This window comes from Saimiri boliviensis, chromosome 7, assembly GCF_048565385.1.
Source record: "Saimiri boliviensis isolate mSaiBol1 chromosome 7, mSaiBol1.pri, whole genome shotgun sequence".
NCBI lineage: Eukaryota > Metazoa > Chordata > Mammalia > Primates > Cebidae > Saimiri > Saimiri boliviensis.
This window is the reverse complement of record NC_133455.1, coordinates 38,222,530-38,238,402: the sequence shown is the minus strand read 5'-3', so window position 1 is coordinate 38,238,402 and position 15,873 is coordinate 38,222,530. Positions and strand designations below refer to the sequence as shown.

Here is a 15,873-nt window from a genome sequence, read left to right as displayed (position 1 = left end):
ACTGGCGGTTCATTAGGCGTTTAGGCAGTTTAAATATCTAGAAACCCACTGAGAAATTGGGGAGGGATTTGGGCAAACACAAAGATAACTATTAAGAGCACAAAGACAAATCGTATTTCTTTCCAGGATCTCTCAGGATATTAATGACCACAAAGCCCCACAATACATATTTACACACACTGGCTGAAACGGAAGAGCCATGAAGAGACTTACCAAGGGCCACACAGCAAACCAGGGAGCAGAGCAGGACCGGCAGCCAGCTCACCTTCCTGCCCAAGGCATTTGAATCTGCAAGGCAGGCGGGCTAGATATTCTAAACAGCACCTACTGTATGACTCAGCCTGGACTTTGGAGATACTGCTCACATTATCTCTGAGTATTCCTGTGTTTGTCTCAGAGAAACTCCACGCCCTGCACTGTACCCAATACAAATGTCAGTAATAATGCACTGTATTCAACGCACTGCTGTCCAAATGGGCTCTTTGTGCTGCCAGTAAAAGAAATCCACATTCTATATCTTTGCAGGGAGGTTGACAACCAGAGTGCCTGCTATCAATCACCCCGACTCTGGGATTCCAAGAGCATAGACATTGGGTCTGGTACTCTCTCTTTACCAACAAGGACATGGGTTCAGCTCAACAAACCGTTAGGCTGAGCAAATGCCAGCCGTGGACTGGGCACAGGAAATGCCACCGTGATGAAGGCAGAGCAAAGGGGCCAGCCAGTGCCAAGGGCAGGGAAGAGGTTTAAAGACAGTGAGCAGTCAGGAGACTCTCCCTCTGTTGATTCATCCCTGAGAAGACACTTGCTGGGTGCCTCTGTGTGTCAGGCGCGGTGAGGCGTGCTGGGTAGGCAAAGGGGCATAGCCCCCTCCTGGCTTAGTGGCCCGGGGGAGGGAAACAATGACAGCCACTGATAAGTCCCACGAGAGTACTTGGTGCTAACTGAGCATTTGGGAGGGGCTACTAAGGGGGACAGAAGAGGAAAGGGGGAGGGGACAAAGTCAGTGGAAAGCAGAAAGAAAGGCTCATCAGAAGGTGAATCAGTTAGAGAGAGGTAAGGATTTGGAGGACTTGGTGCAGGAGAAGACTAGGATGGCAGATGGGTCAGACCCTGAGGATCCCACTTAAATCATGCATGGTATCTGGGGTACATCCTGCAGGTCCCTTGGCAGCTGCATAGAGAATTAGGATGATCAGATCCCTGTTTTAAACAAGTCCTTCTGAGAAAGCAAGATGGAAAATGCCCTTCTGTGGAGCCAACTGAAGCCTGCTGGGGCAATCTATGGGAAGATCTGGTGAAGGCTGAATGTAGGGTGGTCGAGAGAGGCCTATGAAGGAGGTGGAATGAGAGGACTTGACATCACCTGGATGTGGGGGTGTAGGGGCGAGTCAAGGAAAGCCCCACTTCCGTTTCGTTCTTTCTGGTAGCTAAGATTATTCACAAGACAGGCAAGAGTTTTCAGCCTCAGACATGATGAACCTAAGGTTCCCATGGGACCTTTAAACACAGATATCCTGATGGACACAGAGAAAGGGACAGAAGAAACAGCATTGGCATCCATCGGTGACAGTGCCTTAGACACCTCTCTTAGGAGACAAGCACAGATGACCAGAGCTGATCAAACCCCAGCTCTGCCTCTTAGCAGCTATATGAACTGGGGCAAGTAAATTCACCTTTTTGGGACTCTAGTCTCATCTAAGGAAATTCCTTTTGGCATTTAATGAAATCGGAAAAGGACATGATGTCATGGCAAACAGAAGATATTTAATATTTTCCTCTTGCCCTTTTGTGATCATATACTGCTTTGTATTATAATTGAGTACTTAACCTTTGCAGTAGGTTACCAGTTTTCTTGCTGTCACTCAACTTTAAATCCCTTTTGACCATATTTGTAGGCACAGATTCTCAAATATTTGAATTGCCACAAGTTATATGAAAAACTAAGGCCAGACTGTTCTAGGGAACCAGGGGTTCCCTGCCTTTGACATTAAATAACAAATGCAAAGATCTCAAAATTGCCACGTGGCTTAAGTGGTGTTGATTTAACTCTGTGTTGAGGGGTGGGATGGCGAGAAAAGGGCAGTGGGCTTTGGGAAAGAGGGAGAATTTTGTCAGCCTAATAAAGGCTAGTCAAAGCCTACTCTGTGAACACTATACTGTAATATTTAAGAGGAAGAGTGTCTACCAAAGTTAATATTGCATAGCCTCTATCCTCTGGCTCAGTTCAAGCAAAAGTCTTAAGTCATGTTAAATAATAAATTCCAGCAAATGGATCTTGCCTTCAACCAAATATTAAGTCAATAGTACACTCTGTATATGAGAAGTATAGACTTTCTTTGCTAGGTCATTTTGCTAATTCTATCTATAACCCTTAGAATGAATATTTTAAAACTACAATAAGATTTTTAAAACCAGACTGACCAAAAAGGCATACATAATTCAATTCCACATAGCTAAGCTTGTTCATTTTTCTTCAGGTTTTGCCTTTACATTTGGGCTCCAACTTGTCTTTACCTATTTTTATGGCTGCCTCCCTAGTCTGAAAATATCTTGGTCACTGGATATTTTGTTTCATCTCCAGCTTAGCTCCTAAAATACATTCAGGATCACTTCTTTCCTCCCATTCTTCCCTGGTAGCTTCCTATCTTCCCATCCATTCACCCAGAGCCCAGTTCAGTACACCTAGCTCACGTTCTGTGTCTCAGTCACAAACACCTTTTATTAAAAAAAAAAAAAAAAAAACCTGCCCAAGTTTCTAATACAAAATGATCTGGCAACTGCCTCAAAGCTCTCTATTTGGCTCATTTAATTGTTTTGATTAAGTGTACATAATGATTCCATTCAGAGCTAATGGTGTTCAGGACTACTCTTATTCCTGGCTGTCTTCAACCTGGGCACATGTGACATGCCTCAAGCATGACCAGTTTTGGAGGACACTTTGGTCCCTAAGGACCGAGGAAGAACAGATCCCCCTCCCTCACATCTGTAGTCCTAACCTGAGGTTCCTGCCTCTCTATGACGTTTCTGGATTCTAGGTGGCTCCCATTAAACACAGAATTCACATCCCCATCCTTCTTAGCCAACCTCTAAGATTTTGACACCCCACTGACAGACAGACCCAAGATACCTTCCAGTTCTTCTCTGCCTTGAATAGACTTGAACATCCCAGACATCAATAGACTCAACTTTTTTGTGTGTCTATAAGATGCTCTCCTATCCCACTGCCAATAGGGGGGGAAATGAAAGCAGACAGATGGCCAGATTAGATGGAATCTGCCACTGAGAAGGCAACATCCCCATGGCGCCCAGCCCCTGGTCTACTTGAGTTATTCCACAGACACTGATGAGAGGTGCAGTCTCAGGGAGAGACGACTGAGACGTAATCCTTTCCCTTTACACATGACTTTAACATATGCATCACACACACATACACACGTCTGACTCCACCACGGTGACTCACATTGGAGGTGTGTTTAAAAGGAACAGCATCTCAGTGCTAATACGTTGCTTTACTCTGAATTGCTCTATGGCTTCTCCTACCCGAGCAGGTCACATCCAGAAAATGGTTTGCCTGACCTTGGGCAGGATCTTCTCACTATTACCTCATGCCCCGGGGCTGTTTTAACTTTCTTCAAAACCCTTATCAGGATCTGCAACCTCCTATAACCCAAAGCATTCTCCTTACAAATTCAGGATTCAAGACCAAGCCAGTCCCTACCCTTTTCTCTCTCCAAACATTTTTTAAATACCTTTTAAATTCTTATCTTTCTCACATCTCATGTCATTCCTCCAGGCAGAGGCCCGAGTCTCCTGTGGTTAAGTATACGCGGACAGCTACCCGCTGCACCAGACTCAGCTGAGCCCCAGAATCCTTCTGAAAATAAAAAATTTATCCTGCAAATTGGTGCAACCTTTGAGAGAACAATGTGTTCGTCTCTATTCTCATTTAAAAGACACATGCCCTTTGACCTAACAGTTTTGCTTTTAGAAATTTATCCAAATATGGTTATAGAGAAAAGTGTACACAAGTTTGCGATACAGTATGACAAAGCAAAACCAACATGAAAAAAATCATCCTGGAACTTAAACTGTATATCAATAGGGGACTGGTTAAATAGATCATGGATATGTATATTTTGTGTCAAGACTATTTCTGTAAAGACACATAAAGAAACATAACATTACTATCATCGCTATCTCTGGGGAAAAGGACAAGAAGCTGGAAAGAGAGACTTTAATTTTGCCTTAAGCCCTTTAGTTCTGTGGAATTTTTTTTCTTTTTTTCTTTTTTTGCCATAGAGTCTAGCTCTGTTGCCCGGGCTGGAGTGCAATGGCTCAATCTGAGCGGACTGCAACCTTTGCCTCCCAAGTGCAAGTGATTCTCCTGCCTCAGTCTCCTGAGTAGCTGGGATTACGGGTGCCCACCACCACGCCCGGCTAATTTTTTTTTTTTTTTTTTTTTTTTTTTAGTAGAGAAGAGGTTTTACCATGTTGGTCAGACTGGTCTTGAACTCCTGACGTCAGGTGATCTGCCCACCTCGGCCTCCCAAAGTACTGAGATTACAGGCATAATCCACCGCGCCCGGCCTATGGAATTTTTTTTTTTTTCTATAAGCTAGCTAATAGAAAAAAAGTGAACCTTTATCATTTAGCGCTACTAAACACTTCATTTAACAAAATCACTTAATCTTTGCTAAACAGGAACTAGAAAGACTAGGCATAAATAGAAGCTGTATAGACCAGATATGCATTAAAATGGGTCTGCTTTAGCAGTTAATGGTTTCATTATTAAATATTCTCAGAAGATCAGGGTATTTCTAAGGCACTTGCTCTATGTGTTACTGACTCTTCTACAATCTAAGGGGTTCAATTTAAACCATCCCCCTTGTGCTAAACATTTGTGTTCATACTTAAAGTCTATTTCACTCAGGAAATAGGGGTAGGGCCAATTTTTAAGGTTTTGCCCTAAACCTTAAAAAGAACATAAAAATCCTTCAGGTCTTAAAAAAGATTGATGCTCAGGCCTTACATAGGACATATTAAATCTTCCATATATTTTTTTTAACAAGCTCCACGGGTAACTTGGATATGGCTGGCATTGCCTCACACACACCAAAAGTAACCATGCTTAAAAAACACTGTCTTATCCGAAGGAAACACAGCATAGAGAATTCTATGAACAAACCTGTTCACTATTGCAGTACTCCAAAATTTTAAAATAAGTAACCTTCTGAAACACTGGTACAGGGCTTAGAGTTAACAATGCGGGTAAGCAATCCCACCAAGCTCTCTCATCAATGACGCAGCTCTTCTGGCTCCTTTGAGGAAGTGAGGACCAGCATGTGGAAAAGCTGGTGTTTGGGGCTGGTGTTTCTCAAGCTGTGGCTTCAGGCAATCTCAGGGACAGAGCCTGGAATATGCATCTGACAGCCTCCTCTCAACCTCCCACATCCACCTCATTCTTATGTCCAAATAGTTTCAAACTATTGAGCTAGACCAGTATTTCCCAAACACTGAACTATAAAAGTGGATGGGGCCCCAGCGATCTTTGCCACACCCCAGAGCAGAGAATTGGAAATTTCTACTGGAGGTTCTGCAGTGCCCCAGGTTAATCATCTAAACAGGAAAGTTAGAAAACACCAATTTAGGTCAAACTCGTTTTAAGATAAGGAAATCAAGGTCCAAGAAGTTTAAGTGATTTCGCCAAAGACTTATAGCTGATTAATGATAGCTGGGAGCCGTGAAACCTGGTGAGCTAATTCTTCCATCTTAGACCAGTACTGCTTGTTGTTATGCATAATCATGAAAGCCCTAGTATCTGTGTAGTTCTGATTCACCATGAGGAGACCCCAGGTGATTAATAAAGCCGGAACCTAGGGCATGTCAGAACGCCACTGGTTTAAAGGATGACTGATACGGTAAAGTATCCAACATCAACCTGCCCTTGGAGTTCTTTCACTTTCATTATCAGTAGGAGGAGAAATATACAAGTAAGTGTACATTTCATAGAAAAGTAAATCCAGTCCCACAAAGTTACAACCAGGTGAAGTGGGAACACAGGACGATTCAGAGTTCTTGGATCACACCTTTTCTTGGTCAAATATTACACCTTTAGCAAAAGACCTCTAATTGCCACACATTTGGTTATGGCAACAGCCTGCTCCTCTCTGTTGGGAGAGAGGAGTACTCCACACCCATGGCCTGAAACCCAGATCCGCAAACTCATCAAAGAGAAACACGGATGGAAAACAAAACCCCCCAGCTTGGAAAGCATCCAGCAAGCTTTAATTCAGGGAGAGTTCAATCGAGTTATAATTGCCTCTAATTGGCCTCCCACACGGTCTCACAACATACAGCTGTAATCAGTTCCACACAAAAAAAAAAAAAAAAAAGTGTTAATTTTTTTTTCTACTTTGAAAAATCAGAATCCTTTCTTGTTAGGTACTTACCATCACTGCTTTAATTTTTTAAAATATACCAAGACAGTAAAAAAGGAAGAATGAATGAATAAAAGTAAAGAGGCAGATGGGTTTTTTTTTTTTAAATAAGCACTTATTCCTATGACCTTAATGATAACCCAGTGAGATTCGAATTTGTAATGGAGACTGATGTCAACTCAGGAAATCTTTCTAGTCCAGAGCACACGTGATCCAAAAAACCTACTCATCTGGTCAGACATTTTCCAGACTGATTTTTATCTTTCTAGGCATGCTCAACTCTCCTTTAATAAAGTCACAACCCTTTGTTGCCATGGAGCCCAATCAGACATGAAGCCTGTTACTATGACTTCCCTGCAGATACAAAAAAAGACCCAGTGACCCAAACACCAGCTCCTTCTTTCCAAAAAAAAAAAAAAAAAATTATAAGGCAAAGAGGCTCCAAAAAAGCCTCAACACTTTTGTATCTACCAAAGTTTCATTTTTTATGCAGGCTAACCTGAACTCTTCAGCCAAACCTAGCTCATGTTGTATAAAAATTTTTCAGCTGGAACCTTCCAAAGAAAAAGACTTTATAAATAAATACCTGGCAAAGAAGTTAAACATGTTCTTGGGATATCTTACCTATTTTCTTCTTCTAGGCAAACTTTCTGAAATTTGAGTAGCTGTTTGGCAAACACGTCAATCAGCGACTGCCAAATTGCAATATTCATTTCCATTGATACTTAACATTGACAAGAGCTCATTATTTCTGTGAAAAGAAAAGATGTTCTAAACAATACAATCAATCCTGTGTTCTGGACCTGGACTAAATCTGCAGGGAAAAAAAAAAAAATCTTGAGACTAAGCAGAGTGAACTGAGCAGGTTACTTAAGGAAAGAGAATTAACATTTGTTGAGTGCCTACCATGAGCCGGGCACGTTTAAGTCATCACGTGAGAACCCTGCAACTGAGGCAATGCCACCTCTGTTCTGCAGATGAGGGACCGAGGCTCAGAGAGCTTAAGTGCTTAAGCAGCTTGTTCAAGCTACCAGGCTAGAATGCTGCCTGGCTCCCGAAGCTCAAGCTATTACTTCATTCAACCAACACTTATTTCTGGTCTTAAAGGTGCTGTACATTTTGTTAGGGTTCTTGTTCTTTAGGAGCAAATTCACAGCCTGTAAAGCTTGCCTGTAAAGTGGGCATGGTGTCCATCTTTACTGGCACAGAGGCCAGTTCCAACTACACCCATTTACAACAACTACCACATCTATACAACAGCAGCTACCCCTTGGGGGAATCATGAATAAATGTCCTGGTTACTGTCTAAGAAAACACAGGGCTAGGTACCCACTACACCTTTCCAGAGGTTGGTCACTTCCCAGGGCCTTTCAACCCTGGACCTCATGGTGGGGAGGATCAGGAAGCTCTGGGTGGCCTTTTCATGTGCAATATCATCTGCAAAGTAAAAGTCAAGCCATGCAAACCCACATCAGTTTCTCCAACCTGGTTTTGGACAACCAGCTTCAAGAAATGACTAGTAAAAAGGAATGTGGCAAAGCATGAAAGTTATTTTAATTTAGAAGTCATATTATTAATTAATTATACCAGCCTCTCAGCTAAAGAAAATTTATCTATTTCATGTAAAAAGATTCCAACAAATGCTTTCATTAAAAGAAATTTTAAAAATCAACCAAAACTGTAGTACAATACCACTTCATACTCACTAGGATGTCTATAATTAAAAGACAGATAATAACAAGTGCTGGTGAGGATGTGGAGAAATCAAACCCTCATACACTGGTAGTGGGAATATAAACTGGTGCAACCACTTTGGAAAACACTCTGGGAGTTCCTCAAAGATTAAACACAGAATTACCATATGACCTGGCAATGCTTCTAGGTATGTACCCAAGAGAAATAAAAACATACATCCACACAAAAACTTATACAGAAGTGTTCAGAAGCGTTCACAGCAACATTATTCTTCATAGCCAAAAAGTGAAAACAACCTAAATGCCCACCAAATGTCATATATCCACACAATGAAATATTATTCAGCCATGGCTGGGCACTGTGGCTCATGCCTATAATCCCAGCACTTCTGGAGGCTGAGGCGGGCAGATTGCCTGAGCTCAGGAATTTGAGACCATCCTGAGCAACATGGTGAAAACCCACCTCCACTAAAATACAGAAAAAAAATTAGCCAGGTGTGGTGGCACACGTCTGTAGTCCCAGCTACTCAGGAGGCTGAGGCATGAAAATTGCTTGAGTCTGGGAGGCAGAGGTTGCAGTGGGCTGAGATCACGCCACTGCACTGCAGCTTGGGCTACAGAGTGAGATTCTGTCTCAAAAAAAAAGAAAGAAAAAGAATACTGTTCAGCCATAAAAAGAAGTACTGATTCATGCTACAACATGCGTGAACCTTCTAAGAGAGGGGAAATAAAGAGTGACTGCTCCTGGCTATCTTTCTGGGCTGATGAAAATGTTCAAAAATTGTGGTGATGACTGCACAACATTGTGACTATACCAAAAAAATCATTAAATTGTTCATGTTAAATGGTAAATTGTATGATATGTACATCATCTCAATAGGCTTTTTTTTTTTCTTTTTTTAACTCCAACACAATGTTTTGGTGTTTCGTTGTCCTAGTAAACAACAGACAGCCTAACTGACAGGACCACCTAACCTTCGACCAGGCACTTTGTCTCTCAGGGTCTTCACGCACTGGTTAGAAAACCAGGCTCAGGCATGAACCAAATGCTGTTTTCCCTCTTGTGCAAAGGAATGTGTGACTTTATATCTGAGCGGAAAAACCACCTGAGTGAAAACCTCTCAGGTAAAGTATAAGCTGGAGAGTCAGACCTCCTCTGTCTGCCAGGCCGGGACCCATCCTGCTCCTTCCAACCAAGCCACTGTTAGTTCCTTCATCTGGTTCCTGCCTCACAGCCCAGCCTCTGTGCCCCAACCAATTTCTGAACACCTATCATGTGTGCATGGAACAAAACTAGACCAGTTTCATTATCTTTAATTCTCAAAACAATCCACAGGGGAAGCAGGCATCATTCTCCACTCTACAGGTGCAGAAACAGGCTCAGAAAAGTTAAGCAAGGTGACCGTGACTGCAAAGTGGCAGGGATGGGATTTGAACTCAGATCTGAAGTCTGTGCTGCTCTCCTATTCCTACATCTGTATTTTTCAAACTGAGTCCACAGACATATTCCTAGGGCTTCATAAGTTTGCTACAAATAATTTAAAATGCGGCCGGGCGCGGTGGCTCAAGCCTGTAATCCCAGCACTTTGGGAGGCCAAGGCGGGTGGATCACGAGGTCAAGAGATCGAGACCATCCTGGTCAACATGGTGAAACCCCGTCTCTACTAAAAATACTAAAAATTAGCTGGGCATGGTGGCATGTGCCTGTAATCCCAGCTACTCAGGAGGCTGAGGCAGGAGAAATTGCCTGAACCCAGGAGGCGGAGGTTGCGGTGAGCCGAGATCACGCCATTGCACTCCAGCCTGGGCAATAAGAGCTAAACTCCGTCTCAAAAAAAAAAAAAAAAGAAAAAAAAATTAATAATTTAAAATGCTGCATTTATTGAGATGGTAAAGAATATTAATATAACTGCATTCAGTGGACCACAGAGATAATCATCTGCTAACAGTACCACCTCTTCTATTTCTACTCTTGCTGGGGCCAGGGATTAGTGCTGCTTTAGTTTTGGGTAAGGAAACACCTTTGTGGACTGCGTCAGTTTCCTAGTGTTGCTGTAACAAAATACCACAACCTGCATGGTGTAAAACAATAGAAATTTATTGTCGGACAATGCTGGCAGCCAGAAGGCTGAGATCAAGGTGTTGGCAAAGCCAAGCCCCCTCTGAGGACACTGGAGAAGTAACTGTTTCATGCCTATCTCAACTTCAGGTAGCCTCAGGCATTCCTTGGCTTGTCAGGCCTGGCGCCAATCATGCTGACAACCCTAACTTTACATCATTTCCCTCTGCGAATGTCTGCCTCTGGTGTCCTTATAGAAGGGGGAAATTTGGACACAATCGTCTTGGATTAGGGTCCACCTCACCAGCCTCATTTTCACTTGAGGTTAAATTTTCCAGAGGTTTGATTACCTCCGTTAAGACTATTTCCAAATAAGGTCACCTTGTGAGGTACGGGGGGTGAGGACTTCGACATACCTTTTGGTGGGGGACACAGGTCAACCAGTAACACTGACCTTAATAGTAAATGGGCTGTGGCTCATGCCTGTAATTCCAGAACTTTGGGAGGCCAAGGCAGACAGATCACCAGAACCTGAGGTCAGGAGTTCTAGACCAGCCTGGCCAGCATGGTGAAATCCCATCTCTACTAAAAATACAAAAGTTAGCCAGGCATGGTGGTGTGTGCCTGTAGTCCCAGCTACTCAGGAGGCTGAGGCAGGAGAATCGCTCAAACCTGGGAGACAGAGGTTACAGTGAGTGGAAATCATGCCACTGCACTCTAGCCTGGGCAACAGAGCAAGACTCCATCTCGGAAAAATAAATAAATAAATGATACGGCAGTTCCAGAGGAAGGGCAAACAGTCTCCCAGTGAACGGAGGGGTTGTCACACATTTTTTCTAACAGAGAAAAGTTATGCAAGGCTTCAGCCTTTTCTTCTCCCAGGAGGTAACAGAAGCATTCAGAACTGCACAGAAAACCCGCCCTGCAGTGGTCACTACTGCACTGACATGTGGGGAGTGATCTAGAGCACCAGAACTTCAGTTAACATTCATTTAAATTATTACCTTTCTATTTTGTATGCATGTGAGATTTTCATAATAAAATGTTGAGGTAAAAATTTCCTCAGAATGTTGATAAAATCTGCTGTATTGATCTGTTCTCACACTGCTATAAAGATACTACCCGAGACTGGGTAATTTATAAAGGAAAGGGGTTTAAATGACTCACAGTTCTGCATGGCTTGGGAGGCCTCAGGAAACTTAACAATTATGGCAGAAGGGGAAGCAGGCATGCCTTACATGGAGGCAGGTGAGACAGCACACGTGTGAGCGCAGGAAAAACTACCATTTATAAAACCACCAGATCTCGTGAGAATTCACTCATTAGCATGAGAACAGCAGGGGGGAATCGCCCCCATAATCCAATCACTTCCCTCCCTCAACACACGGGGATTATAATTTGAGATGAGATTTGGGTGGGGACACAGAGCCAAACCATATCATCTGCTAACAAAATCTTTATTCTTAAACAACTACTAAGTAAAAACAGCAGTTATTGTCTTTGAACAAACACTTTTCACAAGGCAAAAGTAAAGATAAATTTTCAAATACAGAAGAAAGAAAGAATGTCTTTCCTGATTCGACTTATTTAAATAAATAATGTAGCCAAGGCCTTAACGAATCCTTTGATGTACTTAAACACTGAACCTCGGTGGCGGAGGTCGGTGGGGGTGGAAGTCTTGCTTTCTGTTGAAATAGTAAACTCAACTATTATACCAATATCAATACATGACATTCTTAATACATTATTTCTTTCCTTTCATGCTTCCTTCCATTCTCTATCTACCCATTTATTCTGCAATCTCTGCCCACCTCTGGGTAGAAAGGGACAAGTGAGTCACGAGTTACAAGGATGCCAGGCTCACAGCAGACTTGGGCACAGGTTGGGTAGAAGAGCACCCAAGCCAGGTAAGACCTGGGGACTCAGGGATGACCTTGTATTTACGTTATCTTACATAAGCCTTCCACATCCTTACAGGGAAACAATTACACTTAAATTTTTTTTTTTTTTAGACTTCTTGTTCTGTCACCTAAGCTGGAGTGCTGTGGCGTGATCTCAGCTCACTGTAACCTCCACCTCCTGGGTTCAGGTGATTCTCCTGGCTCAGCCTCCCAAGTAGCTGAGATTAAAGGTATGCACCACCACGCCCGGCTAATTTTTGTGTTTTTAGTAAAGATGGAATTTCACCATGTGGACCAGGCTAGTCTCGAATTCCTGACCTCAACTGATCTGCCCACCTGGCCTTCCAAGGTGCTGGTATTAGAGATGTGAACCACCATGCCCAGCCACACTTACGAAAACCAAAGCTCAAATGGATTGAGCAAATTGGCTATTTCATATAGCTTGTATGAGCCAGGATTTTAAAACCAGGCCCGCTGCCCCCACAGCCCTGGCACCATGCTGTTTCCTCACTTCATCATGCATGGCTGTCAGCACACTAGGGGAGGGCTTTACTACAGCCTGCATTTAGAAGACCTGACCGCTTCTCATCACCTCCACAGCTAACATTCTAGTCCAAACCACTCTCGTCACTCCCACATGTCTCCCTGGGCCAGCCTATGCCCACCTACGATCTCTTTTCAATCCAACAGCCCAGGAGATCCTTGCAAAACCTCTGCCGGTTCAGGAACTGGCCTCCTCACCGCCTCTCAGACCCCATGTCCCAGGACTCAACTCCCTGCTCACACTGCCCCAGTCACACAGTCTCCTTGCTGTGTCTCGAACACTGCTGTATCAGGGAGTCATGCATGCTGTTTCCTGCCCTGGAATACTCTTCCCTTAGATGGCTGCACAGCTTACATCCTCAAGTATTTCCTCGACATTTCCCCTGACAAGAGCTTTCTTTGAGTGTCCTATTTAAAACTGCTTCTCTTGCTGGGTGTGGTGGCTCACGCCTGTAACCCTAGCACTTTGGGAGGCTGAGGCGGGGGATCACCTGAGGTCAGGAATTCGAGACCAGTCTGGACAACATGGTGAAACCCTGTCTCTACCAAAAATACAAAAATTACTCAGGTGTGGTGGCAGGTACCTGTAATCCCAGCTACTTGGGAGGCTGAGGCAGGAGAATCACTTGAACCCGGGAGGCGGAGGCTGCAGTGAGCAGAGAATGGGCCACTGCACTCCAGCCTGGGCGACAAGAACAAAACTCCATCTCAAAAAAACAGACAAACAAACCAAAACCAAAAACAAACAAAAAAACAAAAACCAACTGCTGCTTTCTACCTCCACCTTGGGCCTCTCCAGCCCTCTTGTCTATCTCTCAGCATTGCACTCATCCACATTTAACACACTATATATTTTATGTATATGTCTGGCTTGGCTGCCTTGCCCTACCAGAATACATGTTCCACAAGGACAGGGGTTTTTGTTATGTTCCCTGGAATGCCTAGCACAGAGCAGGTGCTCAATATACCTTAACTGAACGAATGTATTGAATTGAGCTGAAAGCCCTAAGTACAATCCACATCTGTGCCGCTCATGAATGGACGCTGGCCTGACGTGCCACACAGCCCGCTCCTGACTTGGTGGAAGGGTGGGCAACGAACAGTTATCCAAGCCAAGGAGCAAAAAGGAGCTCCTTCTTAAATTCAGTGACATGAAAGCTGCCTGAGTGACTCCTTTTCTGTGCCACATGTTGTGCAGACATAGGCACCACCAACCTCAATGTTATTGAAGGTGTGGTCCTGGGTGAAGGGGACTTCTTGAGCCAGGACATCAGGGGAGGCAAAGAGCAGCCTACGTTTTTGTCTTCTCTGCCCAAAGTACTCATCAACAAAAACCTTCCTGGGCACTTGCGGGCATTTCTGTTTTCCCTGGTGAAGCTCCACTTATCCATGAAAGGGCTCTTTTTCTTACACTGACCTTCCAGTATTCCCCATCTATGAAACCTCACCAGAGCTACCAAATGAAAGCCACATGGGTTCAATTCTCCAAGAGGCCTCAGGCAGCAAAGGCTGAACTCTGACCTTGCCTACAGAATGACAGGCAGGAGTGAGCTATTCTAAGCATCTCAGTGTCTGCTGGATGGTGAGGAAACAAGTACAACAAGGCTGCATGAGATCAAAGACCAGAAACAGTGCAGCAGTGAGCTGGACACTCCCCAAAGGGGAGCCCGTGCTGCGGAAGGTACAGTGTCCGCCAGCTCTAAACACATCCTCATGCCAAGTCCCTTACGGGTTAGACTTGCAGTGGGCAAGTGGGGATGACAAATAACCATAACAAGAAAGCCATACGTGCCTGACTTTTGTAAAATTCTAGGGCATTTAAAGGGTGACTTTCTGTTCTGAAATTCTAGGAAGGGACTAAAATCACTGCAAGATTGCTTCCAAAAAGCAAATAAAATCTCACTGAGAGATGGTACTATAATTTCTTGAGTTTGCGTCATTCTGTTTTCTGTAGTTAGAAAAAAGGTGATGGATTTGGGTTACAAAGGCAGTGTTCCACTATAAAAACCTGCTGGTTGCCATGACAATGAACATCCCTGTTCCTCCCTCTTCTGCAGCATCCTTCTTCCATCTGAGTCAAATCAAAGAACCTAGCTACGACGCCCATGATTTAGTATTTCCTTGGCACAAGGATATAAATATATACACACATATACAACATGCATATCAAAGGCTAATCGGAGGTGACCCAAAGCCTTGAAAATGGAGACCATCTGTCCTCTCCCAATAATGTCCTACAAACCACAAGCGATATCCCTGCACGAGGGTGCAAGGAGGAGGGGAGGGTGGGCCAGGAAGGCTTAAGAGCCAACATCCAGTCCTCCTGTCTACAGGCCCTCAGGGTGGACTCTTGGGGAGTTCTTCCTGGAGGGGCCGGTGAGAAGCCAGAGCCCCGCGGAGAACAGTCCTTGCCACCCTGGATGGTCGTTACCTGCCTGCAGGTCTGTCCTCCCCAGCCTGAGCTCCTCGAGGGCAGTGCCCACATCTGACCGATCTCAGGGCCTCACACAGTACTGGACACACCGTGAAGTACCCAAGGTCGACAGAGGGTGCTCTGGGGTCAAGCAGCCTCCCTTCATATTTTCTACTGAGAACTCAGGACTGGGCCTAGCCTGCTTCTCATTGGCCCTGCCCGAGAAGAAAGCCAGGGAGAATTCTAGATCAAAACTCTGAGGTGCTGTAGGCTCGGGACACCTACAGCACAGTTCTGCCATTAGCTTCCGTCCCTGCAGGCACAAGTCTTGACCACCAACCCTTCCCCAGACCTGGAGCAAAATTAAGTGTAACTTAGAAAATGATAGCATGGATGGGATTTATCTTCTTCTCTGGACAAAAACTGACCATTCGAATTTAGAATAAAGGTCAAAGGGAGATCATGATATTTGACTGTCATTATCATTCTGCTTAAAGTTATTTTAAATAACATTACATATATTCATTTAACATTTAACTGCAAAACATGCTTGTTTTACAAAAGATATGAAGATACAGGCCAGGCACGGTGGCTCATGCCTGCAATGCCAACACTTTGGGAGGCTGAGACGAGCAGATCACTTGAGGTCAGGAGTCCAAGACCAGCCTGGCCAACATGGCAAAACTCCGTCTCAACAAAAAATACAAAAATTAGCCAGTCATGGTGGCGCGTGCCTGTAGTCCCAGCTACTTGGGAGGCTGAGGCACGAGACTTGCTAGAACCCAGGCAGTGGAGGTTGCAGTGAGGCAAGATCACATCACTG

General features: G+C 44.1%; 1 protein-coding gene across 10 annotated transcripts in view; it reads right to left on the bottom strand.

The window, feature by feature from the left end:
- The window catches only part of TMCC3 (transmembrane and coiled-coil domain family 3), a 382,147-nt gene that overhangs the window by 53,016 nt on the left and 313,258 nt on the right, over positions 1-15,873 (bottom strand). The window contains exons 1-2 of one of the 10 annotated variants that reach the window (XM_074402412.1): positions 13,544-15,873; positions 214-13,421 (exon numbers count right to left, since the gene is read on the bottom strand). The exon at positions 13,544-15,873 is cut by the window's right edge and continues 20,270 nt beyond it. The exons of 8 other annotated variants lie outside the window; for them this stretch is intronic. The gene's annotated coding sequence lies outside the window, so the exon portion shown is untranslated. Of the gene's footprint in view, positions 1-213 lie in introns of all 10 variants that reach the window. One more of the 10 variants, XM_010340168.3, reaches the window with a different exon arrangement.